This window comes from Mus pahari, chromosome 22 (genome assembly GCF_900095145.1).
Source record: "Mus pahari chromosome 22, PAHARI_EIJ_v1.1, whole genome shotgun sequence".
Taxonomy (NCBI): Eukaryota; Metazoa; Chordata; class Mammalia; order Rodentia; family Muridae; genus Mus; species Mus pahari.
The window spans coordinates 4,289,076-4,296,771 of record NC_034611.1 but is presented as its reverse complement, the minus strand read 5'-3'; the positions used below and the strand labels follow the sequence as shown (position 1 = coordinate 4,296,771).

Below are 7,696 nucleotides of genomic sequence, written 5' to 3'. Positions count from 1 at the left end.
TCCAACTATTTCCTCATATTTTTTCTTACCTTTAATGACTATCTTTTCCTATAATTCAAAGTAACAAATATCAGATGAACTTTTACCATTTTGCCCCAGTGGTCAGCCAGCTTCTCTGCCATTCCCTCTTACTTGACTCAGTGTCAAATAAAGTTGTTGATTCCTTCATAATAATTGTATGCTTCTTACTTTCCCGTTAAACACTAATCACAATAATTTTGTTTTGTTTTTTCTGGTTTTGAGAACGGAGAACAAGGCCTTGTCAGGAAAGATAATTGTTTCATCACCAAGGTGCTATAGTTTTTAAAACTGATTTTGGTAAGGCACAACGGCAGACCCCTGTAATTCCAGAAGTCAAAAGACAGGATTGCTGCAGGTTCAAAGATAGCTTGGTCTCTAGGTCTACATAGTGAGGCTCTCTTTTAAAACAAGCAGACAGTGGGCAGCAGGATAGAGCTAGCCCTTGACATGAGAATTACTGGTGAGCTGGCCCAGAGCAGGGAGAGCAGGAGAGCTGTCAGCTGACCAGCTCAGATACTCAGGTCCAGATCCAGGGCTTTGAATTGGCTCACTCCAGCATCTTCCTCATCGAAGAACTGCTGGAGTGCACGAAGAAGCTGGTGCTACAGATTCCAAACTACAGGATCTCCGTGACCCAGGGCATCAACAGGAGTTCTGAGAGGAGTCCCAGTGAGGATCCAGTATTAATAGAGTAGCAGAAGCCAGAGGTCTCAAGACAGACCAATGACTCACCGCAATGAATTTATTTGCAAGCAAAGAAGTGTGGACAAAAGGGTACCCTATGGGACACACGGTGACACATTGTAGCTTCCACAACAAGATTTTGTTTTTCTCTATTGGGGGACAAGTTGCAAGGATGTATTTCCTCTGTTGGGGGAGAGGTTGTAAGGGCAGAGGGAGGGTACGAGGGGAGGACAAGTTGAGTGGTATTGGGGGGCATGATGTGAAATTCACAAAAAATAGAAATAAAAAAGTTGAGAAAACAAAGCAAAACAGAACAAACAGGTAGATAGAAACCCGAAGAGCTGACTTGGGACCAAGTCAGCAGAAGAATGTGCTTTTATTCCCGCTGTGGAAGTAGCTCGAGTGCCTGCCCAGCTTGTGGGAACATCTGGGTTCAATCCGCAGTGCCACGCGTGGGAAAGGCTGTGCTGACTATCCCTGAGGAGTAGCCCCGAGGAGGCAGCACTCAGGACGGCCTCGAGGTCATGTGCAGCTACAGACAAAGTAGGAAGCCAGCCTCCCGAGATCCTGAGAGGGATCCCTCTCCCCCCAACAGAAAAAGGAAAGAAACTTAGTAACACGCTTGGAATTGGGTCTTAGCGTATTTTGTATGCAAGCAAAGCGTGCCTCTACCCTTTTGTTGGGCACACGGAGGTGGTGCTTGGATTTACTAGACTGCTTTTCCTGTTGCTGCTAGATTGCACAGCCTGGGTCTAAATCCCTACTGTAGGCACAATGCAGGCTTGGAGGGTAAAATTAGTTTTATGATCTCCACGATCTTGTCCAAAGAATGCTTGCTCTGCCAACTCCCACTGACGCCAAATGGAATTTTTTTTTTTCTTCAGATGCCAGGCCTTTTGTTCTCCCAAGCGCACTTGTTTTACAACAAAACTCCACTCAAAAATTACAACAACAACAACAACAACAACACATTTATTTTAACTCATTCACTAAGATAGAGGACTCTGTCTTGGCTAGAGAGGAAAATGCTTTCTGTTTTTGGAAAACGAAGTTAGACACACCCCTCCCTTCATAGTTCTGATGTCAGGATGACTCTGAGAAGCTGTGTGCTGAGACAAACATGACTGATGGCATGTTCTAGAAAAACAAGCAGAGAAAGGGGATCCCGAATGATTGCCATTGGCAGGTTCTCTGCTGGGGGGAAAGAGAGGTGGTTAAGTTTGAAAGGGTCCAACTCTTCCCTTAGGAGGCTGGGATTGGTGCTACAGGTAGAGAAGTATCCATTGTCTTTAAAAAAAAAAATTAAGAGGAAAATAGTATAAAGACTCATTAAAGACATAAACTTTATAGAGGAAGGAATTTAAAATTTAAAATTTCGCTGGGCAATGGTGGTGCATGCCTTTAATCCCAGCACTTGGGAGGCAGAGGCAGGCAGACTTCTGAGTTCGAGGCCAGCCTGGTCTACAGAGTGAGTTCCAGGACAGCCAGGGCTACACAGAGAAACCCTGACTCAGAAAAAACAAAAATAAATAAATAAATAAATAAAAATTTAAATTTTCAAATGAGGTCAGAGAGCCAGGGCTACACAGAGAAACCCTGACTCGAAAAAACAAAAACAAACAAATAAATAAATAAATTTAAATTTTCAGATGAGGTCAGAGATTCCACAAATGCTAGTAAAGGGACCCTGTGAGTTTCTTGAGTTATTTTACAGCCGTGCTTCCCAGAAGAGCCATGCTGAATGGCAATGGGGCTGGGGAGTGGGAGAGACCCTCCAAGGAACATACAGCTAGGCAGGCAAACAGCCAAATGTACTAGGTATGTATTTGGGCTTAAATGCTAGGAAAAAAGCTTTGGTGAAGAGTCCTAATTGGTGACTAGCGAGATAAGCGCTCTTGCTGTTCCTGCAGAGGACCCAGTTCAGCTCACACAGCCCTTGTCGGGGTCCCTATAACCACATAGGATCTTTAGCCTGACCTCCCAGAACCCTAGATTGTGAACTGAGCAAACCTTTGCTTTTTTTTTTTTTTTTTTTTTTTTTCCGAGACAGGGTTTCTCCTCTGTGGCTGTGATCCTATGTGGTTATAGAATTCTGTAGACTCCTGCAGCAGTACCATGCATCACATGATAAAAAGGGCACATGCCAAAGATAGCAGCAAGCTGACCTTGGGGTCAGGGCCATTCTCCGTATGACCACCAATATGTGAATGAACTAGTGCCTTCAGATGTCAGAGCCACCAAGACTTGCTCATCTCTTAAAGGTCTCACTTCACCATAAGCATGAAAATTCAACATGGCGGGGGGGGGCATCCAAACCATGCTCTTAATTTATTTATTTATTCTGCTAAATGTTTTCTTGGTAAGTTATAACTGGTTGTTTATGGTTGATCTTGTCATAAAGTCGGGGAAGTAACTTGTGACGTAAAAGGTCCTTGATAAAGATTGCTCTAAGCAAGTCACCACTCAGAAAGCTAATGCATATGTCTGCTTTATGGAAGGAGCCATGGAATAGGACAAAGACAGGTAGCATGGTGGCTGGCTGGATCCTAGCTGAATTTGATCACTTCCTACAAAATGTATAGAGTTCGTGGCAGGCGCTGGGGATGTAGCTCAGTTGTAGTGTTCCTGCTGAACATGCGTGAAAGCCCTGACTTCAGATCCCTGGGTCGGATCCCCTACACCATGTAAAATGGCACACACCAGTAATCCAAGCATTCAGGAGGTCAAGGCAGGGGGACCATAGTCTATATCATCTTTGGGCTACAGAGAGAGTTCAAGGCTAGCCCAGGCTACCTGAGACTGTCTCAAAAACAAATACAGAAAACAAAACAAAAAACACACACACACACACACACACACACACACACACACCCCAAATGGGATGTGCTCTGTTAAGCACAGAAAAGCACCATGGACCTCAGTCTACAGACTTATCCAATCACCTTAGAGTGTTCATAGTCCATGCTTGCTGAGGCAAGTGACAGGGTAGATGGATGCCATCCTCCAAGGTGAGTGATGGGGTATCCTCCATTTGTGCCCTTAGACAATTCCAAACAGATCTTGAGCAACAATTCCAATTTGAAGCTTAAATTACGTTAATAGGGGGTGCCCCATGATGTGAGAAACACACGCGCTACTTGCAGAGGTGATAGAGCAAGCAGATCAAGCATTTCCACCAGCTCTTTGTTGTGAGAATATTTAAAATCCGATGTTGCCGATTTTGAAATGCTCTACCATGTTTGGGCCTTATCTCTGAATAAAAAGGAAGGGAGGGAGGGAGGGAGGGAGGGAGGAAGGAAGGAAGGAGACCAGGCAATAAGGAGTTCCTGTGATAGCAATGATGCAGTGAGCACTTCTGCTTTCAGGAAGGTACCTTCACTAGGCACGATGAGTCTCATTGAGTCGTTAACACTCTCATCTTATCTCTAAGAACTCCAGTCTCCATGGCCTCCTCTGTTACCCGCTCAGCATTTCTCTATGGCCACACTTGAGAAGCTTGGTCACACTCTGCTGTGGACTCCCCTGTCATTCTCTCATTCTGCCTTCTTACTTTCTTTCTCCATTCCTCTTTTCAGCGCCATGCGCGCTAGGCGAGCTCTCTGAGCAGTGGCCTCAGCTCCCACCTTAGTCCCAACAGCTCTGACATCTCATCATTATCCACAAACAGCTCTAGTACCTCCCTGTCATCCACCTAGACCAAATCCCCACTTCCGTAGGCATTTGTGTTCATATTTATGTTCGCATTTCAGTATCTATAAGTATTTCTCCCCCTTTGTTAGACCCTCAGGCCATGCTCTGAGAGGCTGGGTGGTGGATCTGGGAATAGCCCAAAGGCCTAGAATCCCAGTGCTAAGGAAAGTGGACGGAGGAGAATCAGTTTGGGGTAGCCTCAGCTGCATAGTAGGGTGGAGTCTAGCCTGTGACAGCCTGTCTCAAAGGAACAAAACAAAACAAGCAAGCAACCAAACAACCAAAAAGAAACTTGGCCCTATCTTTAATTCAGGATCAATGAAGCAAATTTGGAGGTAGGGAAGGAAGATTAGGGACTTGGAATCACTAGTTTCTTGGGATTTCTTTGCTTATGTGAGCAGATCTCAAAGGGAAAAGAGTTTATTCTAGACCAAAGAAGAGTGACCATGACCCAGAAAAACATGAATCTAAGTTACCCCAAACTCCGTGTTCCAATGTGGAAGCAATCTTATGGACAGTGATAAATCAAAATATGTTTCAATTACTTCGCTGGCAACAGTAAGTAGGCTATTAGGACAAGCCAGTGACATCTCAGCTACAGGCTACATGCTATCTATCTGAGGGCCTCCCCATGCTATCTGAGGGCTGGCATAGACTGTGGTTTTGTTAAGTGAATATATTTCAAGAGGTTTTTAATCTGCTAGCCACGTGTTAACTCTGACATAGGAGTGAACAAGGAAAGATGTCCCAAGATAAATTGTAACTGGACTCTGGACCTGCGACCTCCTAACCTCTCCACACAAAGCTCAGCCTTGCAGAGGTTTTGGGAAAAGATGCAATTGCTTTCTGAGACTGTTGTCCACAATTCTCCCTGTTGACCAAGCATCACGGCCACATATTATGTATTAAATATTATAATACAATATTCTCTGTAGCTAGAAAGTCTTATTCTTAGGATCTGGTGTAGATGAAGCTGCAGAGCAGGTAGGAGAACAGTTCCCAGGAAAGAGGAATATCTGGCAAAGCCTTTCAGGAAGAAACACGTAGAACTATGCTATTTATATTTGGATATTTAATCAAACAGGTGTACTTGTGCACGCCTCTAATCCCAGCACTCTGGAAAGCAGTTGGATCCTTCAGTTCAAAGCCAACCTGGTCTACAAAGGGAGTCCAGGACAACTAGGTTTACTCAGAGAAATACTGTCGCAAAACATGAAAAAAAATTACTTTCTCTTATTTTTGCTTATTTTTTTCCAGATGGATATATGGATACAACACTCATGTGCTGTGACAGCCATAACTCTAGGAAAGACTGGCCTTTTTTATACCAAATGTTAATAACAGGGTTAGTTAGACCCTTTTCCCTTTCTGCCACCGCCATGCCATCCAGACTGAGGAAGACCCGGAGACTCCGGGGCCACGTGAGCCACGGCCACGGCCGCATCTGTAAGCACCGCAAGCACCCAGGCGGCCGCGGGAACACTGGAGGCAGGCATCGCCACAGGATCAACTTTGACAAATATCACCCAGGTTACTTTGGGAAAGTTGGTATGAGGCACTACCACCTGAAGAGGAACCAGAGCTTCTGCCCAACTGTCAACCTGGATAAACTGTGGACGTTGGTCAGCGAGCAGACGCGGGTCAATGCAGCAAAAAAACAAGACTGGAGTCGCTCCCATCATTGATGTTCGATCAGGCTACTACAAAGCTCTGGGCAAGGGAAAGCTCCCTAAGCAGCCTGTCATCGTGAAGGCCAAATTCTTCAGCAGAAGAGCTGGAGAGAAGATTAAGGGTGTTGGAGGTGCCTGTGTCCTGGTGGCTTAGAAGCCACACAGAAGGTTAATTAAATGCTAACATTTTCCACGTGAAAAAAAAAACAAAAACAAAAACAAACAGGGTTAGAAAGAAGAGACCAGATCTGTCAGCTGTTAGAACTTTATAATTCTCATAGGTATGACCATGCTTTCTGGTTTTAATGGTTAGAAATAAAGATGGGATTCTAGAAGGGGAAAACACTGTAGTTTGCCCATTTCCTTTTAATCAACAAATTACAAAAATTGTTTTTGAAAATTTCAGCTCCTCGCACCATACAATATTTTATATACTAATTTTCCCCCTTCCCTTCTCCCTCTTGCTCTGGCCCCACTCACTTCAGCCCATAGGTTTTTGTTTGTTTGTTTATTTGTTCGTTTCTCATTACAGATGATTGTAAGCAACCATGTGGTTGCTGGGATTTGAACTCATGACCTCCGGAAGATCAGTCAGTGCTCTTAATCTCTGAGCCACCTCACCAGCCCTTTAGATACTAATTTTTAAAAAAGATTTACTTATTTATTATATATAAGTACACTGTAGCTGTCTTCAGACACTCCAGAAGAGGGCATCAGATCTTGTTACGGATGGTTGTGAGCCACCATGTGGTTGCTGGGATTTGAACTCCAGACCTTCAGAAGAGCAGTCGGGTGCTCTTACCCACTGAGCCATCTCACCAGCCCTAGATACTAATTTAATCAAGAAAATTGAGTACTTAAGATAAAAACATGTAAAAGTCTCTTTCGTAGTTTGGATAAACGTTAACCGAATCTTTGTCTGTTTCGGTCTGGAGTAAGTGGACTTAAAGTCACATTGTTTGTTAAATATCTGAATGTGATATAGGACCTTCGACAGCTGTTCACAACTAGTTTATATTTAATTGATTTAATTAATTAGCTTTATATTTGTAATAATACAAGTGTTTGGGCACAGGTAATAGGACATGTGTGCGTACTTTTTGCTGTTGCTGTGATAAAACACATGGCCAAGGCAACTTAGAGAATGAAGGTTTTATTTGTGCTTATGGCTTCTAAAGGGTTGGGGTCCGTAATGGTGGAACCAGAGGGTGGAGTAGCAGGTGGCCGGCAAGCCGGGGCTGCTGGAAGCTGAGAGAGCTGAAGGTTCACATCCCATTACAAACAGGAAGCAGAGAGAATGAATGGTGGCTGGAGTGTGACTTCTGAAACCTCAACGCCACCTCCAATGCCATCCTTCTCCCAGAAAGCCATACCTTCTAAGCCTCCACACAGTGCCACCAACTAGGGTGGAAGTACTCAAACACCTTGGCCTATGGGGAACATTCTCATTCAAACACTAAAACACACACACGTGTGTGTGTGTGTGTGTGTGTGTGTGTGTGTGTGTGTACACGTGCACATGTGTATTTACAACCTGTTTTGGACATTTTTATCAAAATCTATGTATATAACATTACATTTTATAGCATGATGAATTCCTTATCTAATGACTCTAGTGATTGTTGCTTTAT

At 44.0% G+C, this 7,696-nt stretch overlaps 1 pseudogene; it reads left to right on the top strand.

The window, feature by feature from the left end:
- The first annotated feature begins 5,765 nt into the window (after positions 1–5,765).
- On the top strand, positions 5,766–6,219 carry LOC110338939 (annotated as a pseudogene).
- The last annotated feature ends 1,477 nt before the right edge of the window (positions 6,220–7,696 follow it).